We start from the raw sequence: 24,919 nt of genomic DNA, 5'->3' as shown, positions 1-24,919 counted from the left end.
TCCCTACCTACAGCCAGCCGACCATCTGGACCAAGAGAAACACTCAGATCCCCCAACGTCATTAAAATCACACGCACCAAGATCCCAAGGCAGCAGCTAAAAGGCCTTTGCTGGTGAAGTGTTTGCACTTGTTTCTAGAGATGAAATGGCATCAGAATGTGAGGGGGGGCGGATTGTGTACAAAACACCCTCTTTTGAGACTTATATTTAAGACCCCAATTACAAATGCAGTTCATGTTCATTACGGAAAATGCAAGAAGCTCAAAGGAGAAAGAGAAAACGGCCTTCAACCTTAGTTCTTAGAGAATAGCATTGTTAATATTCCATCGCATCCTTTAACTTTACTTGAATAAGGAAACACATGACAGTCCGTAGATCAGACCTTATCACTGCCCCTGACGCGCAACATCCTTCTCTACGAATTTCTCATGCCATTAAATATTCGCCTACCGTGTAATTTCACGTGCTGGGTCCTTTTGCATGAGTGTCTCACAACTTGTGGGATTATATACTATTGCTTGAGCCAGAAGTTGTTTTCCCCCTGTGTCTTGCTGCCCATGTCACAGCAGTGACCATGCATCCATGATGCTTTCTTAGATGAAGGTACTAAAGCAGGGCTGTTGGGTCAAGGTATGACCTATGGTCAAGGCTTTGGGTGCTTACTGTGAAATTGTGCCCCTGAATCACATTCCCACCAGAGAATGTTCCTCTCACCAAACCCACACCAGCTAGAAAACACCCCCTGATGGTCTGACATCAGTGGTTGCAATATCTTGGATTCAGGCTACCCGAAGAAAACTCCAAAGCATTGAAGAGGACAAGCAGAGTGTAACGCAGCTCTAAGATGCAGGATGCCTCAGTGACAACATGGGTGACTCAGAAAAGCAGCTCATTGGCCCAGTAGTCCCACAGCTAGTGGCTTCTGGTGTGATGTTGGACTGGTCACTCCAGGGACCAATGATGGTCACAGTATCCGACCAGATTGTTGAGCATCGCTCTCGGCAACATCTGACTTCCTCTTCCATTTTAAAGTGTTCATTTGAACAGTTTCCAAATCAGGACCCAAACTGGCCCTGATGTCCCATGATGACTTGCAGTTCTGTAGGGACATAAAACTCAGACACATTTTCTTTGTGATTTGTCCTGAGTCTGGTTAAACCTTCTGAGAAGGAATCTTGTATCAGGCGTAGAAAGAGTTGGTGGCCCATAAACAGGCATAGTAGCCCCCCAGAGGAGAGGTGTACACATCCCTTGTCTCCCCAAGTTCACAGTACAGGGCATGCCTCAGTGGTAGCTGGTTACATCAAGGAAGCAGTGACTGCTCATGTGTGTGTGGTCCCTGTCCCTTCAAAGCTCACACCTTGTGTCCCATAACATGCTCATCCAGACTGGGCCTTGCCCCTGGCTTTTTGGTGTCCTTTCTAGCACCTCTTTTCTCTCCTCACTTCTATCCTGTTTTTCCCCTGACATTCTTGTGTCTATTTTAAGTGTCTTCCTTTTTTCCTTTGAGTCTTAAACACGTGGACCAAAAAAAAAAAACAGAATATAAATTCAGAAATGTTCATAATTTTAATTGTTAAAAATTTAACAGTAGCTGGGTACGGTGGTGCACACCTGTAATCCCAGCACTCTGAGAGGCAGAGTCAGGTGGAGCTCTGTGAGTTTAAGGCCAGCCTGGTCTACAAAGTAAGTCCAGGACAGCCAAGGCTACACGAAGAAACCATGTCTGGAAAATAAATAAATAAACAAATAAATGTATGTAATAACAGATCTTGCATTCTGTTTGCACTCTTAGTTTTCCAGGTCATAGAAATTAATGTGTTCATAAATTCTGGGTCATGTCAATCTTCCCCCTGGCCTGTTCACTGCTTCCTGAACTCTTGTGCCTTTTGAGGTGGGTGGAAGGCATTTGATAAATGCTGGGTTATTGTCCATGCACATTTTCCTGTTTCCTATCCTGAAGCCTTCGTGACTCCTGTTATATCCCTGTCTGTAGCATCTTCCTTTGTACCTGGTCAGAAAGAGAACCCACAGCAGTCCAAAGCAACAACTGCACAGAAGTCCAATTTAGGGAACCAGTGGGTTTTATTCCTGTTACCAACAAGACTCTGGGGAACATGGCTTGCAGGGGGCAAGGGGGCATTACTTAAAGGAGCAAGCATGATTCAAAAGCAGGACCACTGTGAAACCCACTACAGAGAGAGGAGACTCCCAGGAGCTGAAATCCTGGAGCTCTCAGCACAGCTTTGAGGAAGCCAGTACATCCGAGTACATCCGTGTACATCCGAGGCACTCTCTGCAGCTCAACCTCTGCTTCTGATCTTGCCGCTCAGTCAGCTCGTCTGCTCCAGGTTTAGTTAGTTATTCTCTGCTTTTCTAACCTTGGAGCTGGAGCTCTCATGAGTGTGGTAAGTTTCCCAAATGTGTGAAGTTTGTTTGCTTCCTGAGTTTACACACCCCCTACTTCTTCCTGGAGCGAAAGTTTTCAGTTCAGAGAAAACCGCTGTGTAACACGTGGCACTGAGAAGGTCAGGACACATGTGTGGAATGGGGCTGCTACTCAGCACTCGGGAGGCAGTAGGCAGGTGGATCTCTGTGAGTTCGAGGCCAGCCTGGTCTACAAAGTGAGTCCAGGACAGCCAAGGCTACACAGAGAGACCCTATCTTGAAAAAGAAAAAAAAAAAAAAAAAAAAGAAAGAAAGAAAAGAAAAGAAAGAAAGAAAGAATCCTGTGACTACAGGTGTCTTACTGTATCCGCAGGGTTTTCTATCATAGACTCAACAAGTTATGTGTGGAAACTTTTTGGGGAACATTGTATCCATGTTGAGGACTTAGAGACTTGGTTACTGTATTAAGTGTTATAAACAGTTAAGATGACTGGGGTCTGCTATAGGATGTGCACAAGCCATTGCAAATCCTGTGCTAGTTCATAAAAGGGAATTCAGTACACATAAACTTTGGTGTCCACAGGGGCCTAGCAACCAATTGTTCCTGACTTCTGACTACTTGGATGATTTGCCAGGGTCACATTTTACAGACAAGGTGGGAAACTTGGTCAGTCCTACCGGAACCATAATTACCTGAAGCGCTTTGCAGAGTGTCTCGTATGGCACATTCAGATGAAAACAAACTTGATCTGGATGACTGCCCCCAAGCCCTTGGCTGTGCGACTTTCACCCCAATGGCAGAGTGATGTTCGCAACATTCCACTGTGGCTGCCTATGAAGGATAAAGAAGATACAGCAATCTGGTCCATGAATGAGAGCTTCATACACAGCAGAAACCCCTGCACATGGCTCCCTGTCACCTCATTATCCCAGGGGGTAGTATCCTGCACCCCACCACTCTCTGTGTGCTATATAGCTGGGGAATCTTCCACTGAGCTCATTTAAATAGCACAGGAATCTGTACTGTACACATCCGATGGGCCAAAACCTTGGGTTTTGTTTGCAAACCGGCTCCTGTGGGTCTGTCTTGGGCTCAGAGCATGGGTCAGGACCAGGGGGCAGCTGCTTTGGTCATACATACCAGAAGGTGTAAGGAGAAAATTTCTTAAGAGAGCTGCAAACACGAAACCGCGCAGGCGTCTCCAGTGTCACTGTGTGCTGTGTGTCTCTCACTGACACAGCGGGAGCCATCTGAAGTCACTCCTGTGGGGAAGCGATTTTGCTGGGCCTGAGTGTTCCGTATCAAGTTTTGTTCTAAAGGAGAGACTCTTGGGGAAGGATTCATGGCCGTGCAACAGAGATGACTGTGGGTCACCTTTCACTGAGCAAGAGAACGTACCGAAGTGCTGTTTGGCTGGCATTTGTGGCATTGTGGGTTGGGAGACCTTATGGAGAGGTTCTAATTCATCTGATTGCAAGTCGGATTTCAAACATGATCAGTTTTTCCAAGACTAGATGTAGTTCAGTTGTTGGTAAGGGTGTTGGGCAACATTAACGTGTGGCCACAGAGTCCACAGAAATCCTGCCTCATAGGTGAGGACTTAGTGTGCAGGCCTGCTCCTCTAGTATGTCACAGGAACATGTCCCAAGAAGCCGAGCATGGATGTCCATTTCTCTGGAGAAGGCAACAAAGGTAAAACCATCCCTGAGCGGCTTACTAGGGCTTGGCATCCTGTGGTGGCCTTGTGGTATAAGTCACAGACTTCCAGCAAAGCTTTGTCACGTCGGTGAGTGCTACAAAATACTGCCTCCGTGTGACAATGATCAACTGGTTATTTTTACACGACTGTGACAGGATAGCAGCCTGAGCAACTTAAGGTGAAGGAGGATTCCCTTGGGCTCCTGGTTTCAGAGGCTCCAGTCACTGTAGAGCAGAAGGGATAGTGGGCAGCTTGAACGATGGCGGCACGAGTGTATAGGCAGCCATTGTTGGACTACCCAGGCTGCATGTGTAAAGCAACCTGGTAAGCCCCGTGCAATCCACGTGCATCCTGGTGGTTCTGTCTCTGTAGGGGACCTTGACTCATACAGCTGCCAGTATTCCACTTACTAAGCCACTGTTCTCGCTGTATTAGAGCCCACCTAAACGTTTCATCGCCTGTAACCATTTCCTCACAGGCCTTGCCTCCACCACAGTCACATCCTAATGGATTGGGTGTTAAGGCTTTGACATAGAAAGGTGGGAGAGATGCAGTTAAGTTCCTAACCCCACGGTGGAAAGTGAGGAGGGGGGATGGGACAGTGAGCCTAGTGAGACCCCCTCTCAGAAGCAGGGAAGGCACAAGTTTGCAGTCTAGGACTTGATGTGCGTGTGTCTATGCTTGTGTATTTAAGTGTGTACAAGCGAGTGTGTGTACATGTATGTGTATATATGCATTGTGTGTTTATGTATGTATAAGTGTGTGTATATGTGTGTACAAGTGAGTGTATATGCATGAGTATTGATGTGTGTACAAGTGAGCATATATGTATGCATGTATGTGTTTATGTGTGTACAAATGTGTGCATGTGTGTATATGCATGTGTGTTGATGTGTGTATGTGTGAGTGTGTGGTGATGATGGTGGCTAAAAGGTGAGAACAACTCCAATGAGTTAAAAGTCGAGAAAAACCTACATTTCCCTCCCTCCCTGGATCCCCTACCTCTATCCCCTGAACTCTTGAATACTCACGAATTAGTCTCCTTTACTCTAAGTTCTAGCACCGGAGCACAGTGAGAGCCCAGGTCACCATCCAGCCCACACCAGGGCCAAGTCCAGCCACTGGAGAGCTACCTCACGCCCAGAAGCCCCTAGGGAGCTAGCCCAAGCCCAGCACCATTCCACAGTGCATAGTTGAGGTGGAGAGTGAGGAATGATGCTGAGGTTACTTGAATTCTTTTTGAGGCTGAGATCTCTGACGTCCTAGGCCCTCAACATCTTCTCTTCTGCATTCATTTTGTAGCAAAACAGCCCATTTCAGCAAGTCAGCAGGGTACCCACGGCGGCCACGCTCGACCCACCCAGCCTCAAAGAGGCACTCTGTTATGTGATGTTTGAAAAGTCTTCACATGCTATAAAAAGTGACTTTAAAAAAGCCAGTTCACTCCCAGACACTCAAATGCTCCTCACATGGCAGAAACACAAACCCACAAAACTAATGGCGAACAAGGAGCGGGCATTTGTGGCCTAGAATTCCAGTCGGGCCCGTGCGGTTTACGGGGTACCTTTTTGGTATCAAGTTCTAGGTGGGTTTGGGAGAGATGCTATAGACGGCACTTGTGTTAAGACAACGTGGGGACTTGGTGAGGATCGGGGTTTGACAAGGGACTCGGGGAGCTTGGGTACGGGAGTATTTTCCCAGCGGCCTCCTGGAGAGCAGGGGAGAAGCTGCAATCCGAGAACCACCAAGCTATGACGTATCTCCACCCACCATGCTCCCAGGGCCAAGCGAAGAGCAGTAGCTTGCCACCAGCATGTTGTCCCCAGGGCCCAAAAGGTCCCTGTTCTTGGGACTGAAGACTCCTCACTGACCTGCAGTCCATGCACTAGTCAAGACAGAGGTGCATCAGAACTCTCTTAGCTGACACATGGAGGCCAAAGCCCGAGCCCAGGGAAGAGACAGATGAGCAGGTGCATCTTCTAAAGCGTTCTGCACATGCCACTGTGCTGCGTACTTCCTCCGCTAGCTAATCCTTCAGTAGCAAGAACTCTGTCAGAAACCATTCCCTCCATAGGTAAATATGGACTTGTGTGTTTGTTAGTGTACATGTGGCTACACTGGGTGCGTGCGTGTGCATTAGTGTGGGGGCCAGAGGGGCAGCCTGGAAGGTTATTCCTCAGGACCAGTCCACCTTGGTTTTGATACGGTCCCTCACAGGGATGTGGGGTGCAGTCTGTAGGCTGGATGACCCAAGAGCCCTAGGGATCCACCCTTCTCCCTAGCACTGGAATGAAAAGCATACACCACCATGTCCTGCATGGTACTCTGGGACTCGAACTCAGGTCCTCATGCTTGTATGTCGAGCACTTGACCAGCTGAGCCATCTCCACAGCCATGAATAGAGTTTTGTTGGGTCCTTTCCTGCAGTGTATCTAGCAGGGGAGGATAGACCCTAAGCCGGTGTGGAGTGGGTGGAAGGGATGGACCGGCAAGAAGACAGGCAAGAGGCGGAAGAGCTCAGATGAGCCAACATGATGCGCACTACAGCCTCCATCTGGCCTGGCTTGGTTGGTCTGAGTGACCTTGCTTCACCCAGAGGACTTCAGATGTTATCCAAAGACTTCTCCAGATGCGCAGAAGTTGTACATCCGAGCATCCTCGCTCTCTGGGAGCCACAAGTAATTGATGGCACACACTCCCCGCAGCCTTCCACACATCCCGTTCATTCCAGCTCTTGGACAGATAGACTTCCTTGTTTGTAGATGTGCTCGTTCCAGGCTCAGCAGAATTCTCAGACTCAAGGGACGCAGCGTGGTCACATTCATCCGTTGTCACCTGGTCCTCGTTAGGGCCCCTGGAGGAGGCCGGTGTCTGGCTTTTCGATGAGTGGCCCTACTCCACACAGGCTTGAAGGCTCTGGGCATCCTTTTATTATTGGTATGAAGGTTTTGGGGAATGCTGCCAGGCTCAACTCAGCATTTTCCACATGACTTATGGTATTCAAAGCTCTGAGGTCCCAATAGGGAAATTTCCCCACTGGCTTTGTTTCCTGTTGGTTCAGGTGGGATAATAAGGCTGTTTTTGCCAGGGATATCAATGTGTGGCTGGGAAGCTGGGATTTTCCTAAGGGGAGGGAAAGAAACAGACAGTTAGGTGCCCAGATACCCATGTGTCTGGGTGCCTGGTACCCCCCACCAGAAAGGATTAAAGATTTTCAGCTTCTTTCTCAGTGAGACAGACATTGGTGTGCCTTATAACTGCGGTGCACCAACACAAGGAGGCTGTGGAGGGAGGGGGCATAGATACCTCCTGTTCCCAAGCTGCTGCCGGGGGCCCATCTCCTGTGTCCTTCCAGGGCCCCGTGGGGGAAGGCGGTGTTCTGAGATCCATCTTTCATTGCCACAGCTGTGAGAAAGGCTTAGTGTCTGCCAAAGCTCTTTGTCCTGTTTTCTCTCTTGCTTCATGGGGACACTTCAGGATCCAAATATATGCATCAGGAGGTAACTGAATCCCCAGATGCTGGGCCTTTTGTTTTCGGATGATCAGAACACACTGAAACACTCTATTTTGCCAAACATGAAGCTCTGGTCCTTTCCTTCATGCATCCTTCCAATTCCAATGTCTTCACATCCTGTCCCCGTTGGAGGTGCTTGCGGCCCGTGCGCCTTCTGAGAATTCCTAGACTGGATTCCATTCTTTCTGTACCAGTCATCATCACACAAAATCGCGTTCTCTTAGGATGTTTTGTTCTACTGTACTTTGACATGGATTCCAATGTCTGCATCTTACCAAAGGCAGACCATTGGAATCATCATTTTGAAATGGACACGTCGCTGCGCTCTTGAAATCCAGCCGAAAGACAAACACGGGTACTCAAGGGCCTTGAAATCCACACTTGGCCACTTGCCAGTCCTCGCAGGCCTGTCAGGCTGGTGCCAGGCTACACAGAGAGCTGGCTCTCTCCTCCCCACTCTGGTGCTTCAGGACTTTGTCTACTGGTCAGGAGTGCAAACCCTTGGAGACGCTGTCCACAGGAAGCCTGTGTCTTCATGCCCTTTGGCTCAGATTCTTGGCCAATGTTGGCAAAGTGGCCTGAGTCTCCCCAAGGGTGCCTTGACATTTCCTCATTTGGATCTCTGGGGTTCTGGCCCAGGTCCACTGCATGTCTCAGGGGACCAGGAAGGCTGGGTGAACCGTGGCCTTGTTTCTTAACCTATGGAACCGAGAAGAAGCTTTAGCCAAGGGAGACTCCCAAGCCCAAGGCTAGGTCTGAGCAGACAGGTGGAGGTGAACCGTGGCCTTGTTTCTTAACCTATGGAACCGAGAAGAAGCTTCAGCCAAGGGAGACTCCCAAGCCCAAGGCTAGATCTGAGCAGACAGGTGGAGGGGCCTCAGGGAGCTCAGCCCTGGGATGGCAGGGCAGGATAGACGGGGAGATGGCAAGCCATGGGTACTGGTTACCTTGTGCGAAGGATGTGTCCAGTGCCACCCCAGCGTCCTGGAGGCCCTAGGAAAGTCCCAAGAAGCAATCTCAGAGAGGCAAATGCAGCAGTTCTTGGCAGCAACACTGAGTGTTAGAAACCTCACTCTGTCGTGAAGTGTCAGTAGTAATCCTCCTAAGACTTCCCTTCTAGCTTCCGGCACTGTAGGCCAGTGTCCCAAGGGTGCAGCCTTCCTCTTGTCTGGATGGGTTTAGTAAAGCACCCCTCAGTCACAACTTCTTCCTGTCAGAGAAGGAGAAGGAGCGTCCTAGCCACCCCATGCTCTCCTTCTGTTCTTTGTCTACAGCGATCCCTAGCTCATCTCGGGGATGCTGCTTGGAGGGTCTCTGGTGCCTGCTTTCCATTGTCTTCAATGTCCAGATGCTGGAGACGCCCCTCAGATAAGGGATGGGTCTCCACTTACAGCGTGGCTGGGGAAGAGAAAAGGGGGCATGAGGATGTGAGTTCAAACTGAGAGGAGGACACGTGGGTTGGGTGAGGGAAGCCACATGGCTAGTGGTGTTCCGGAAGGACCTCAGCTCAGCCACAGTGGGATACCACCCTGGGGTTGGCATGGAAATCAGTTTTCAGTGTTGGGTCATCTTCCTTGGGAACTCCAGGTAGGATGATGGAGGTAAACATGTGTGTCCTTTTCCCCCCTGACAGTCATCAGCCAGTGATGCCTGGAGGCCTGGCAGAGGAGAGGAGCCTGCATCCTTTCCACCCACACCCCAACTCCGCAGTCCAGGCTCAAAGCAAAGCCAGAGTTGCTCTAGCTGCCAGGACTCTGCCAGGAGGGACAGATCCAAGGAAGGGGACAGTTAGCCACCGGGTTAAGGGGGTGCCGTAGTCAAGTAAGAATTGGGGTGGCATTAAAATATTTTTCTTCTCTAATTTGGAAATAGTGAGCAGTCATTTTTACCTGGCTTTGTAGAACTATAAGAAGAAGTAACATGCATAGGTCCTGTTTTCCTTCAGACCCCTTTGCTCTTTCCCATCCTGGTAAACAATATTCTTAGCCTTAGAATTTTGAAATTTCATCAAGTTACATCTCTGTGAATGGCTGTGAAAAAAAAAAAACGACTCAGTGGATCAGTGGATAGAGCATTTGCCTAGTGTGAGCAAATAACTTGGTTTGACATGGCATAAACCAGGCATGGTGGCACACACCTATGACCATACCTCATAACCCCAGGATGGTGAAAGCACAGTGGTCTGAAATTAATTCACAGGCTCATGCCTTGTGTTTGCATTTCTTCATCTGTGGTCTCTGTGTTTGTGTCTCTGTCTCTCTTTGCCTTTCATTTTATCTTCTGTCTCTCACCCTTCCTCTTAGTTTTCATCTCTCCATGTCTTTATACTAGAGATATTTCTCTCACTTGACTTCTTAAAACTCTTAATTCATTGTTCAATAGTGACTACCATTTTAGGTCTTAAGTTTTCCACATAAAAATCTTATTTCTTCCCATTCCAGTGAAGGGCTTTCCTTAGACACTAATGGCCTTGTTAAATTTTCTTGTCACCACTTATGTCTCTTCTGTTCCAATAGGGGATGCCCTGAATAGACTTAGTGAGGCTTGCTTTTCCCCCTCAATACAGAGATTCAGAAGTGCTCCCAACTTTGCATTCTACTGGCAGGTATACTGGGGCACAGTTCCATTGGGCAGAGGAGAACAACAGGAAGAGAAAAGAATAAAATCTTCCACTCACCAGAACTATCAATAAGCCAACTGGTCAACCTCCCTCTTATGGTTCTGAGCAGGGCAGCATCTGTGCTTTGAGCTCTACATAGGGTCAAGGTCTAGATTTTGGGGAAGATGAAGGGATGGGGATTCTGAGAAACAGGGGATAATAAGCTTCAAAGTGCCCTGCCCCCCACCTCTGAAGAGGTCACAGAGTGAAGGCCTTCTCGCTGCAGCCTAATGTAGCAGCAGTTATCAGCTGGTGAGAGGCACCGAGCGAGACAACACCAACAGTATATCTTCTTCTACTCCTGGACGGCTGGCAGGGATGACCTGCAAACGTTGACCCCGTGCGTGTTCTGTTGTAACAAGCTGTAGATGGTCATGGTGGTGGTAACGATGGGCTTTAGGTGACATCCTATGTCCATTTTGTGAGGTTATAATAGAATCCCACAGATTAGGTCACTTAGGATAGGTAGGAGTCCATTGCCTCACAGTTATAAAGGGCTGAGAAGCCTGAGACTGAAGGGGAACAGAGAGTCCTCACCACACTTCAGTGTGGCCTCAGGCACAGCATGGTAAGAGACACTAAGAGAGAGGAGCTTCAGAGCTCCTAGACCTTTGGTTATTCACATGAATCTATATAGGAGCAAGGAATCTGCATGGCCTACGTACACCTCCCTTGGGCCCTACCACCATTGTGCTGGGAGCTGTTCTTGGCGTGTGCTTCTGGGGAGGGACATGGACAAACCAAACAGGTGTCCAGGCAATGTTTTCTTCTAGATCGGAAAGAAACAGCCACCCAGGCACAACTTCCCCAGGGGTTTCATCCTTACTCAAGGCACTGACTGCTGAGTTCCTCCTACCCTCACCGTGGTAGCTGGGGCTGCCATGAAAAAGGCTCGGTGCGGAGTTCCCACACTCCTTTCCAAAGACTGGTTTAGTTAGCACTTCCTGAGTTTTCCTTCCTCTGAGTCACCAGCACTGTCCTCCTGTTTGCTTCCCTTTGGGGTTCTAGGAGGATGCTGCAGTTGCCCGACATGGGAAGGTAGCTCATCCGAGCAGACTAGCTCAGTGGGAAGGCCTCGATGCTTTGGTGTACCTGAAAGTGTGTGCAGTTCCCTACAGTGAGAATAGAACTCAAGAGAGGAGCCAGAGCTTAGCTGAACTCAGATGCATTCTGCAAGAGAAGGATCCAGTGGAAGTCACAGCCAGACTCTGCCAAAAGGCTCCGACACCAGGAGCTGGTAGGCTCTACCAGCTAGGGGAAAACTGACCACAAAGCCTCAGCGTTTGGTAACTCTCTCCCTCATGGCAAGGTTTAGCCAGCGGATGGGGAAATGGCCCAGGAGCCCAGAGGAGTCAGAAATCACCACAAATTGCCATGCCAAGGATGCTAAGATGGTCCCCGTGCCTTGTGGTTGCAAAGCCACTGCCGCTACCACCACATACTTCCAAAGATGCATGGTAGAGGCCTGGAAGAGGAAGCTCAGAGATGCTTAGATTTTGTTTTTGTTTTGGGTTTCCTAGAAAGACTAAGCATTCCTGGGAGTGATGTTTAGGTTTTGGGGTCTAAGTTATAAAGCATTTCAGATTAAAAGTCATCTTTCCATCCCTAACCAGCAGTAAAGACCCAGGAAGGGAGGACAAAGAACTTTTAGCACAAAATAAAGGAGTTTTATTTATTTCCTGCATATACTAATTTTACTAGACTCTAAATCTGCCACCCTGCCCTCCCCCACGGGCATTTTGGTGTCCCTTTGACTCATCTCTGCCCCCACTGGCTAGCAAATGCCCTCAGTTCCACAGTGAAACCAACACAAGGATGAACAGCTCGCCCTGAAAGCCAGCAAAAGAGCCATGTTGGTAGTTCCTCAAAGAGACTGAAATGACCGACAAGCTCATGGAAGGATACTCAAAGGCACCAGTAATTAGCAAACTGCAACTCAGAATCACAAAGTCAGGCCAGTGAGATGGAATAAGGCATTGACCACAAAAGCCTTATGACCTGAGTTCTGACCTCCGACCCCACAGCCGGAGGAGAGGACCCCGCTGGCAAGTTGTGCTCTGACCACCGCCCCCCCCCACACAAACACACAGAGTAAGTAAAAAAAAAAAAAGATAGATTTAATAAATAAAAAACATAATGAGATACCATGTTACATCCATTTAAATGGCCATGACTAAAAACAGGGAGCATCTAACATGTTCATATGGATGATTTGGAAAAATTAAACCCTCACATATGGCTGGTGGGAATATAAAATGGTAAACCCACTGTGGAAAATCGGGTCATGTTTTCCAAATACATTTGGCACAGAGTTATCTTGTGGCCTTAACAGTTCCACTCCTAGATACGAACCCCATTGAGGGAACCAGCCCCTCCAGTACCCCACACTAGTTCCTTATACAGTGAATCTGCTGGGAAATAGTGCTGTAGTAAACATGAGGCAGGGCCACCCTGAAGCCACCCAGGGTGCGGCTGTTGTCTCCCAATATGCACTTGGAGTAGGAGGCTGTCTCTGCCTTGATAGCAGAACAGGGCAAAAATCAAACCCAGGCAAACCTACACCGGTCAGTGTTGTTGTCGACTTGACACATGCAGGGGTTATCTGGAAAAAAGATGCTCACTGAGAAAATGCCTTCGTTAGATTGGCCTGTTGGCATGTCTGGGGATTTTCTTGATTAACGCTTGACGTGAGGTGAGGCCCACTGGGCAGGTGGTCTTTGTTGGGTAATAAAGGTAGCTGAACAAGCCATTGGAAGAAGCCAGCAAGCAGCGTTCCTCCATGTTTCCTGCTACAGTTCCTGCCTCCGGGTACCTGCCCTGACTTCCTTTCATGCAGGACTGTAAAATAAAACAAGCCCTTCCCTAGCCAGGTTGCAATAGAAAACCTTACAGCTCCACTCCTAGCTACAAACCCCAGTGAAGGAAATGCCCTGGCCCCAGCACTCCACACATGTCATTGGCTACTCTAGCTCTGGCCACCGTGGCTGGGCCTCTCACGAAGTCCCATGCAGGTTACTATCGGAGGACCTGTTTTTTGGGAAGCCACAGTGACCACTCTGTCAGTAACTGGCCTCCACCCCATGGTCTGAAAGCAGGTCTTGATTCATTTTTCTCTTTGTTAGTCACTCTCATCAGATATTTTGGCTTCTTTTGAATGACTAAACCAAAGAAGTGAATCCCTCTTAGCTCTCACAGTATTTTCTATCTGCTTGTTATGGCTTCGTGGAGTTTCGTGTGAAGGACTCTCAACCTCAGTAGAAAAGATAGCACATTGTTGATTTAGCCATGGCTGCAGTAGACTCAACTAGGGAGCAGCTGACATGTATGCAGCAGCTGCTGTTTAGATGCTGCCTCACCTATGGTAAGGCAGAGCAGCCTGGGTACCACAGGTGTTTATGGGAAGGCTGGTGCAAGCATGCGCAGTCTGCAGAATCTGGGCAGGTAATGGTCACTCTTCTAAACAGAAAGAGAAAGCTTCTGGGCAGGCCTTCTTTCTTCTCCATATCTGCACCGCCAGGAAGGGCAACAGGCCAGGCTATTGGTCCCTCCTTTCCCCAGGGGGCAAGCTCACCATGGGCCAAAGGGACCTCAACCTCCCAGGCTATTCTTGGTCTCTTGCTTGCTCAGGATAGCTGCTGCCCACAGTTTGTTTCTGGTCATGAAAGGCTAAAGCTTCTCTGAGCCCAAGCTAAATATGAGCTACGGAGCATCCAAGGCTTTTTTTGGGTTGCTTTTTGTTTTTTCATGAGCCCCTAGTGGATTGAAAGCCAGAAGCCAGTGACCCCCCCCCACACACACACACCAATTACTACAGTTAATTATGTGCAGGCTTGCCTCAAGCCCCCAGACTGAAAGTTCTGTCTTCTGCTGGGGGGCACATGGGGGTAGGTGGGGCGGGTGGAAAGGACTGTGGCCGCAGGGCAGTGAATAACTCAGTGTGTGCCTGGACTGATGCTGGCAGCCACCATGGCCTCCTTTGCAGCAGGAGTTTGGCGTCGAAGTCTGACTTCCACAGGGCCTGTTTGTCCTTGGTTCTGCATCTGAGATCAGAGATTTGAGTGTCAAGAACGTTCCTCTTTCTTGCATCCACACCCACATGCTTGTGTTTAGTGCTCCAAAGAGAAGATGGCGCACAGCTGTAAAGGGCTGTGTTTTATCTGCGGCCTTTCTTCCTCATCTGGTGCCAGGAAGCAGGTGGAGGCCATCACTATGTATTGCCCAGAAGCCCCAGGTACCGTGGGTCCTGGCGGAGCTCAAACTTGGTGTCCTCTCAAAGTGGCATGTATTCCAGCTGTCCTGTGTTCTGCCAGGCCTCCTCTGGTGTGCTCATTAATTTGCTCGTTAGTATAATGCAGTCATTGCCAGGCACTGGGAAGATGGTAGCAGCAGATGTGTTTCTTGCCCTCAAGGAATCAGGCAGGAAAGCAGATGTCAGAGCAGCCAAGTGCTGCACAAGCTGCAGAGGTGACCAAGGTACACACCACCTGGAGTTGCCTTCAGCCAGGGGCATGCCTACCCACAAGGCATTAGGGCAATATTATATGTAGCACCCTTTCATGTGTAAGAAGCTCAGTGTGTCTAGACAGGAGGAGCAGCTGTGTGGGCGACTGTCCCCAAGGAGTTATGTTTACGCGGAGACCTGACTGGTGAGTGAGTCCAGGCAAAGTGTATATACGGAGGGGCAGGATGCAGGTTCAAGAGAAGACACAGCATGCCTTGGTCCCCAAGGTACATAGCTCTGACAGTACAGAGGCCCAAGATCCAGATGTACAGATCTGGGCTCACCTCACTATATGAAAGTGCTGGTCTCCTTAGGGATGTAAGGAGGTAGGGGCATGATTTTGGCAGGATACAGTTTGGATGTGGTATGGATCTCACAAGGGCTCCTATGTAAGAGGCTTGGTCCTCAGCCTGGCAGTGTAGAGTCGTGGAGCCTTTAAGAAGTGGGGCCCAGTTGGATGTCATCGCTGGCCCCTTTTCATATCTCTCTGGATTTCAGCCTGGTAACACACTGTCTTCTCACCATTGTGAGTCCATCTGCCATGGGGTCCCTCCTTAGAGCTGAGCTGTTTCTGAGCACCATGCCCTTGAACTTTGAACTACAGAAACTTATTTGCTTTTTAAAGTTATCCAGCCTGAGGAATTTCATTATAGTGATGGGGGGGGGGGGAGATAGTATAGGCAGGCACCCGACTGGAGACAGAGAATCTTGGCTCACACCCTTGTCTTTTGATGCTGTTTTTCCTTTAACAGCTTGGCTTCCCGTGCTAGGCAGTATGTCTAGGGCAAGGTTTGTGTGGATGAAACACATCTCTGACATCAAAGTCATGGGTGACCCTGGGTAGAGGGGACAGATCAAGAGATAGGTGATCACTGTGCCCAGAGAAAGGAGTGACTTTTCAAGTGGTGACAACTGGGGCCTTCTTGAAGAGGGAAGGCGCCTGCCCTGCATCTTGTGAGGCATCCCTTAGGAAGGGCACCCATTCTCGAGGCTGGGGAGTAAGGGGTGAGCTGGGGACAGGGGTTTAGAGGGAATGGTTGATTGGCTAACACATCTCCTGACTTTAGAACATTCAAACCTCATTATCGACCAGGCAGTGGGTGGCTGAAGTCTTGGCCCAAGACTTCTCCAGGTGGAGCCGTGGGGAGAGACCTCACCCTGAACACTGGCTGGCTCGGAGTCTTTGATGTGTCCTGCCCGGAGGGGACAGTACTGTGGCTGGCACGCCATGTTCCTCTTGGTTGAAGAACTGGCTTTATCCTTTGTGACTGATGATGATGCTAGGGTGTGCCTTCTTTCAATTTAGCCCACATATCGTAGCCATGCTTGTCCTGTGAGAGACCTCAATGAAAAGACTGGCCAGAAAAAAAATAAAATCCTACCTTCCCAGGAACCCCAGGGAATCTGTCCCTTCTGACCTCAGCTGTAGCAAATGTCTCCTCACAGGGGACCCAAATCCCAGTAGCCACCTTAGTCATGCGGCATTGGGGTCTATTTTTGTTACATAAACAGAGTTGCCTGCATCTGGATTCCAGGGCTGGCTGCAGGAATTTGTAAACAGTGCGGTGTCCGTGTTTCACAGAGAGTTGCCAGCACAGGCTCCCTTCCTTTCCCACTGCCCGTTGTCCACTTTTCCCTTTTATAGCGAGTCTGGCTGGGAGAGAGAGAGACAGAACTTATTTGGGAATGGAGTACAATCCCTCAGACAAATTCTTTTCCCCACCCTAGTCACCACAACTTCATCCCCTTCAAGTCTGAGGGTCTGGTGCAAACATGAGATGATGCCAGAAGGAAGACTTGTAAATAGAAATAGAAATCCTGAGGAAAATAATGTTGGGGGCAGATTTGCCTCCCAGAAGGGTAGCGAGAAAATTTGGAGGTTAAGGCAGCTTCCAAAAAACTGTTGGATACTGACCTCCCTATCTGAGCCAAGACCGGGGGACATTATGACATCTCACAGTGGCCTTGTTTCTTCTCCCTCTAAGGAGCTTTCTTAACCTTCAAGGCAGGCTCCCACAAGCTCTTGCGTGCTGACATTGGTGTCCTTGTGAAGAGGCTCATTCATTTCATAGCCTTGAAGAACTATCTCTTCAGATTAGATGCTCCGTTCGCCTATGCGGGCCTTGCAAGAACAAGACATGATTTGTTGGCGTCAAAACACTGTGGTGAAAAGTGGCCATAGTGAGAGTCACTTAGATGGGGTTTAGATCCAGAGCTTTGCTGAAAGGGAGGGAGGGAGGAGGGAGGCAGCAGGTCTGAGGCCGAGAGCCATTTTAACTAACTTGAAGCCTGCTGCCGAGATTGAAGTTAAATCCTAACTTTGTGTCAACCAACGCAGGTGCTTTGCTCAGACTTAAGGCTAAGGTTACAACCATCCCACTGGGACCAAGGGACTCCTCAGGACCCCACATGCAAAAGTTACCAGGCAAACGTAGAGTATCTGAAATCCAAAGATAAGGCACAAAGTCTCCTATGTGGGAAACTTCCAAATCAAGAAAAATAATAACAAGATGTTGCCCTCCAGGAACCAACAAAACCCATTGTCTTCTCTCACATTACTGACCTAGAGGAGGAAGAAGTGGATGTTCTCTATCCAGCTGGAAGGAGGCCAGGAAGTTAGTACACTGTGAGGAACTGTGCACCAGCACTCAGCCCTTCAAAGACTAGCAAACAAACCTAACATTAAATAAAGCTACTGTAGACTGAACTTTATCTGCACAGGGAACAGAATGGCTTTTAGGTAACTCAAAATGAATACGGCTTTGGAACAAGTTCTGTGTCTCAAGAGCACCTGGATTGGTGTAAAACAGCTAGAGAAGTTTGTCGTACCTAAACGCTGGCTCTCTTTACTTTTTTGACGTAAAGGGTGTCCCACTCAGAAAGAAGTGGATGACGTTGCTGGTCCTTAGTGACACCGGGAGGTCTGCTATTCTGATAAGGAGCTCTCTGTGCCAGAAATGCTAGAATTGAACCCAAAACTTGGACACAGGGTATGCAATCAGTAAAAAAGTTCCTGGGATATCTACGAATAAGTCTCCTCTCTGGCACCCCCTGGTGGCAGATGCTCAAATTTGCACCTTCTCCTCTGGAGTGGGAGGAAAGCTGTTTGAATCACGAGGTTCTTTCTTAGTTTATGCTCAGGAGCTGTGTGAAGAAATGACCAAGGCAGGATCACCTCCAAGACGCTGAGTCAGGAATTCTGATTTTTGTGGCTTTTCTTCCTCATCTGTCAGGAGGTATTCTCTGACCCTAACTGCAGAGACAGCGTAGAGCAGAGCCTTCTGACACACCTGGCGCCCTACAGACACTCAGGCGCTGAAGAGTAGCAAGATCAGTTGACAGGACTGACAGACAGGGAGCGGGATGAACCTGAGACAGGCTACAGAGAGCTGCAGCCCAGCCTTCGACAAGACTCTAAAGACTGCACGGTTCTGCTTGCCCTTGGGCAGAGAGAAAAGGGAGTAAGAATAACAGAAGAAGACTGAGGTGCTGGGGACGCGATGATAAGGCCCCTTCTCAACATCCTGGTTGCTTCCTCTACAACTTCAGGGCTGGACTGGATCGGCTCCGAGGACCCACAGGTTCTGATGTTCCAGAGTCTCAGCAGCTTGTAGCTACCAGCAATGGGAATCCATGCTCAATTTGTGGGAGAATCTGAGGCAACTGGAATTTGTGTTCGCAGCTAGCTAGAGAGTTAGCTGGCACAGGAGTGCTGGAAATGCCCTGATCTTTTACGTCATCACGCCCTGCAAATCTGAACGTGCACTGCTGTCATTGTGAAGTTGCTTACACATCAACACTCAGCCCCCAGGAAATGAAGCCGTATGTACATGTTCACACTCACAGCAAATCACAGAGAGTGTAACTGTGGTGACACTTCTATACAGCGGAATCCTGGTGAAAACTAAGGGGAAGGCTGCAACACCTCGGGTGGATCGAAAGAACGTCAGGCTGTGCGGAAAAGCTGATCTTATCTCGTGACATGCGCACAGTGACGGATTTGTAGAGGGGTTTCTGATTGGCAGTTGCCTGGAGATAGAGGTCAACTAAGAAGGAATGGTGTCACGTGGCTCCTTATGAATAGGGGCAGCTCTGTACCTTTGTGTATGGTGATGGCATCTGTCCATCAAACACACACACACACACACACACACACACACACACACACACACACACACAAAAGCAATGAGATCTAACTGTGGTCCGTGGTTTTGTTTTTGTTTTTGTTTTTTGTTTTTTCAGTCATGATCTTATCAAATTCAGTCACCTATTTCTTGTATTCTGTGTAGTTATGACAGATGCAATCCCCACAGGAAGTTGAGTGGATGGCACATGCGCTCCGCATTTTTATGAGTCTAAAATTATCTCAGGAAGTTTTTATAGTATAAGTAAGTTAAAGATCCCCCTCCTAGGGATTAGAGAGATGGCCCAACAAGTGAAGAGCACTGGCTGCTCTTGGAGAGGATGCAGGTTCTGTTCCTGGTACCTCCCCGAGCTGGTTCACATCCACCTGAACCTCCAGCTCCGCAGGATCTGACAATGGCCTCTTTTGATCTCTGTGGGCAACAGCACGCATGCCTGTGCATGCACACACACACTCAAAATATCTTAATTATACTTTTTTGCATATACTTAACATTAGCATGATGTTTTGATATACCTACACATGGAGAAATGATGATGCTGGTTTATTTTCCGTACCCATCAATCTTTTGCGGGAAGCACTCTAAAGTCTTGCTGTGGGCTGTTAGCAGTTAGATGAGACGGTATGAAGTGAGCACAGTCCACCCGGAGGGTGTGACAGGCTGTTGTTGTTGGTTTTTTGTTTTGTTTTGTTTTTTGTTTTTGTAGAGATAGACTTGGGCTGCTGCCTTATGGGAGGTGCACACTTGGCAGTGCTGTGGGGACACAGTGTGGTCATTTTGAATAGCACAGTCTCTGAGCTTAGAGTTATTTTCTCTGGACCTAGTTAATAACCCAGTTAACTAGGCTAGAGACAATAACGTTGAATGTGACAGCTGGACACTTTTGAGATGTGGTCAGCAGGCACCCATGGCCTGCTTTCTGGATGATCAGGGGGAGACTTGATCTTTCCCACAAGACACTCATCAGATGCAAAGTCTTAAAGCAGTTCCAGAATTCAGTGGTAGCTGGGTAGTTTTGATGTCTTTTTTTTTTTTTTTTTTTTTTTGCAAGACAGGGTTTCTCTGTATAGCCTTGGCTGTCCTGGACTCTCTTTGTAGACCAGGCTGGCCTCGAACTCACAGCGATTAGCCTGCCTCTGCCTCCTGAGTGCTGGGATTAAAGGCGTGCGCCACCACGTCTGGCACTGATGTCTTTTTAATACTAAAAAAAAAAATCCTTCTTATGTTCATGTATGTGTGCATATATAGATAGGTGGTGGGGTTTGGGGGAAATTTAAAATGAGGTGTGTGTGTGTGTGTGTGTGTGTGTGTGTGTGTGTGTGTGTGTGTGTATTAGAAAGACTTAGGAAGAGAGGGGGCCAAGGGGGGAATTTTGTTAATATTCACGTTTCTGCTACCCCCCAAATCCATCTTTCTTCTTCTGATGACCAGTTTCCTCTGCCCAAACAGTCCCCTTCTTCACGCACACACACATGAATGCACACATCACACACAAATAAATGTACAAGTACGTAATAAAAAGAATAGTGTCAGCAAACTATGTCCAGTGACCAAATGGGACCCAATAGTACAAATGAGGTGGGCAAGCAAAAACCTAAAGAAGGACACCAGTGTAGGCATAGGTACCAGGTGGTACAAAGATGCTGTGAAGGACACCAATGTAGGCATAGGTACCAGGTGGTACAAAGATGCTGCGAAGGACACCAATGTTGGCATAGGTACCAGGTGGTACAAAGATGCTGTGAAGGACACCAATGTAGGCATAGGTACCAGGTGGTACAAAGATGCTGCGAAGGACACCAATGTTGGCATAGGTACCAGGTGGTACAAAGATGCTGTGAAGGACACCAATGTAGGCATAGGTACCAGGTGGTACAAAGATGCTGCAAAGGACACCAATGTAGGCATAGGTACCAGGTGGTACAAAGATGCTGCGAAGGACACCAATGTTGGCATAGGTACCAGGTGGTACAAAGATGCTGCGAAGGACACCAATGTAGGCATAGGTACCAGGTGGTACAAAGATGCTGCGAAGGACACCAATGTAGGCATAGGTACCAGGTGGTACAAAGATGCTGCGAAGGACACCAATGTAGGCATAGGTACCAGGTGGTACAAAGATGCTGCGAAGGACACCAATGTTGGCATAGGTACCAGGTGGTACAAAGATGCTGCGAAGGACACCAATGTAGGCATAGGTACCAGGTGGTACAAAGATACTGCGAAGGACACCAGTGTAGGCATAGGTACCAGGCGGTACAAAGATGCTGCGAAGGACACCAGTGTAGGCATAGGTACCAGGTGGTACAAAGATGCTGCGAAGGACACCAATGTTGGCATAGGTACCAGGTGGTACAAAGATGCTGCCTTAAGCTGAGGAACAGCCCCTTAATCTCGAACCTGCAACTGTGATGTCATACATGAGAAGTGGACCTTATAGAATCCTGAGATGGGAGGATTGTTCTGCATTATACAGGCGAGCTGAGTGAGTCGTAAAGGACTTTAAATTAGTGAGATGGGAGGGTCAGAGTCCAGGGAAGATGTGAACTCAAACTGGAGAGTGAATCAATACCAGGAAGAGACTGTGGAGCAAGGAATGCTGGGAATGCTGGGAATGCTGGGAATGCTGGTCACCCTGGAGGCTGGTGACCCCTGGAGGCTAGAAAAGTTAAGAAAAGGATGACATCTTGATTTTTCTCCATTGAGACTGTGCTCAGTGTTTTGGCCCTCAGAACGTTAAGATAAAAAGTTTGTGTTCATCAGTAATTTTGTGGTAATTTGTAGTGTAGCAATGAGAAATTAATACAGATGCTATAGCAAAAAAAGAGGTCAGGGAAGTAGGATTACTCTCTGGCTTGGTGGGCTGCACTAAAAGCTCTGTGTTTGATTCGGACCAATGGAGGGCTTTAAGACCAAGAACAGCATGTCATAAAAGATCAAGATGGCTACTCCGAGAAACAGAAACAAGGGCAAAAGTAGGGAGCAGCTCTCACAGGAGGGGAAACTTGTGGTCAACCAAAGAGGAGGAACTGAGCCCAGGTGAATTTCGTCTGTCGCATTAGAACACACAGCCCAAAGAGCAGCCAGGTGCTTTGCTTGCCAGGCAGTGGAGGCAAGCCAAGGAGGCTTCCTGAGATAGAAAGAGGTAGGATTAGGGCAAAATGGGGGAAGTGCCACAGAAACAGCAAGATCTGAGAGAAGGCGCCTTGTCTCCTGACAGCTCTTTATAACTGGATATCTGACTGGTTAATGATCCCCAGGCTCGGACAGTCATCAGATGTGCTGAGCAGGGGTTACCACGGCCCTAAGGAATTCAGATTCACCAGATGGGCAAGTGTATACACTGTGCCCAAGACACAGAGTTTTCTTGACGAGAGGTACTCGTGAGGGGTGCCAAAGGGTTTGTGAGGAGGTAAGGGAAGAACTGACAAAAGTACAACCAATGTTGGAGGAAATGACTAAAGTGTTTCCAGAATTAGTTTAAAGAAATATTAAAAACTTCAGGTAGAATTATTGTAAAATATGTCACACCAGTGTATGATAATAATGATGCTGAAAAACTAAAGACAAGGAGAAAAAGAATTAAATCAGTAGTTAAAGGGAACAAAAGTGTGATGTGTGTGGGCGTGTGTGCACACTTGCGTGCGCGCACGCATATGTGTGTGTGTTTGTGTTTGTGTGTGTATGTCCTTGAGTGATAGTTCAACTTGAGACCCTGTCTTGAAAAAAAACTGTTTTAGTGTTGTCATCAAATTGTTTTTGTGTGTGCAAAATTTCCCTTTAGTGTGCAAATAATAACAAAAAGCAATGTTTGTTCCAGAATCAAATATTTTGACTGTGTCTTTGGACTCTGTGGAACAGCAAGATGAACATAGCTAATGACTGGGTAGTGACCATTTCAGTATTGCTAAGAGAGTGAATCTCAAACACTCTCATCCCAAAACATGTTCAGTATCAGAAATTTAATAATTTCCATGCTTTGTGAAAATCATAATGTCATTTGGTACTGCATAAATCTACTCAACGGCATATCTCTTGTTGTGTATCTCTTGTTGGTTGTCTTTGGCCATCACATCTGAGAGAGGGACTCGTTTGTCTGTTGGTTTATATCCATGGAGTTGCCGTAAGAACAGCCCAGGTAACACAGCAGGCAGACTTGATTAGATAAAGCCTCCCACACTCTCTCTGCTTAGAAAGTTTCGTTTCAAATCCAAATGCAAAGGCCTGGGTCTCAAGAACGCACGCCACTCACAGGCAGAGCCTGGGAAAGCCGTAGGCTGAGTGTTGGACTTTCAAAGAGAACGCTGTGTTTCTGTATCTCACGGCTGCTGGAGGAAATGGAGAGTGAGTCTGTGGAAGGCGTGATGCAGTGATGGAAGAAACTGCGGCCTTCCTGGATACGTCACACAACTCTTGCTCCTCCTTTTTCTCGGGCCTCTGATGCCAGGGCCAGGTTTGCACCCTGCTTCTGTGTCCGTCTGTCAGTGCCTCATGTCACATCTTAGTCTCAATCTGTCTTGTGAAGTCTGGCGTGGCGTGTGGATGGAGGAGATTCTAAAATGAACTACTAGAGAGCAGTCGCTCACCTGGTTCTCGAACATTCTTTTCTGGGTGGTGACTTTTCATTGGGATAACCTTTGCTTCTTTCTCACAATGGTGAAAGTTGGTGTGTCTATGGAATTTGCTGTCCTACTGCATGCCAAGGGACATGCTATATGCAGTAGCTTCCTTGCCTCGTGTTATGACAACCCAGCTAAGGGGCTCTTGTCATCTCCATCTTAAAGCTAAAGAAGGCAAAGATCAGGTGCTGAGTAATTTACCCACCTAGGCTGTCAGCCTCCAAGGCCCCTCGACCTCCACGACAGAGGGGCTTTTTTCAGAACTGACTTCCATTACCAGACTTGTCCTGTTCGGAGGCTCCTCACTGTGACATGGGACTTCAGACCTTCAAGGCTGCTCTAAGGAGGGAGAACAGTGTCTGTTACTCTTCCCACCAACAGGGGGTGCAAGCGCCCAGTGCACCTTCATCTGGCTTCCATTGCTGTGGAGGGGCCCATAGCTCAATTGGTCTGCTATGAACCTGGCTGTCCCTTTGTGGTTGGGTTTGCCTTGTCTTGTGTAGTGAAGGAAATTAGGGAACAAATAATACCCTGGGAAGCTGGTGTAGAGTCACAAAGACACACCTAGCACATACGTGATAGCACCTTCCTCTAACACCCAGTAGGCTTCAAACCATGTCCTTTGGAGGACCATCTAATTGGGAAAATCCACCTGTAAAACAAAGTTATTTTGCCTAGCAACAGCACATGTCACACAGTCGCAACCAGCTAGGTAGCCCAGATTCAAATCTAGGCACACATTTGGCTTGTCTGCCTCTTTTCACCTCTCTGTGACTGGATTCCTCAGCTGTTGCATTTGTAGTATATTTATTGTGTACCAGGTTGTGACTATGGTGATATGAAGTTAACACAGTAAACCCTTGGAGAAGGCCCTGGCACATGGTGGTCTCAGGACGTCCCAGCGCTCTGAGTAACCTGACCCCCCCCCCCCCCCCGCAACCAACACACACCATGGTCAACTTTAATTGTCAACTTGGCACAACCTAGAATCATCTGAGAAAAGAGTCTTGATGAAAGGACTTCCTAGCTCATATTGGCCTATGAGTATGTCTGTGAGGGAACGTCTTTGTTGTTAACTGACGCAGGAGGGCATCGTGGGTCCCTGGTGTGGAAAGCTCCACCAAGCATAACAGCCGCTACATCTTAATCAGAATGGATGTCCCTTCCTCTGAGAGGCCATCAACAAGATGACTGCTCGCACCCACAGACTTCCCCTTGTAGGGGTCACGGAGGCTCACTGGACCTCCCTGGGGTTTCTGTCCACTCACTCTGGGCTACGTTCCTCCCTCTCTGCCTGTATGTAACCCAGGAGGTACTAAAGTGTATACAGTGAGGACGGTTGTCCAAAGGGGGAGGGACTCCATCTAAGCAGCTATGGGGACGTCTTCATCCA

At 48.3% G+C, this 24,919-nt stretch overlaps 1 protein-coding gene across 1 annotated transcript in view; it reads left to right on the top strand.

The window, feature by feature from the left end:
* KCNE2 (potassium voltage-gated channel subfamily E regulatory subunit 2) overlaps positions 1-24,919 on the top strand; it is a 170,992-nt gene that overhangs the window by 139,463 nt on the left and 6,610 nt on the right. The gene's annotated exons all lie outside the window — the stretch shown is intronic.

This window comes from Acomys minous (assembly GCF_964271855.1).
Source record: "Acomys minous genome assembly, chromosome: 11".
Taxonomy (NCBI): domain Eukaryota; kingdom Metazoa; phylum Chordata; class Mammalia; order Rodentia; family Muridae; genus Acomys; species Acomys minous.
The sequence above is the reverse complement of the archived record's forward strand: the minus strand, read 5'-3'. Positions and strand labels throughout refer to the sequence as shown.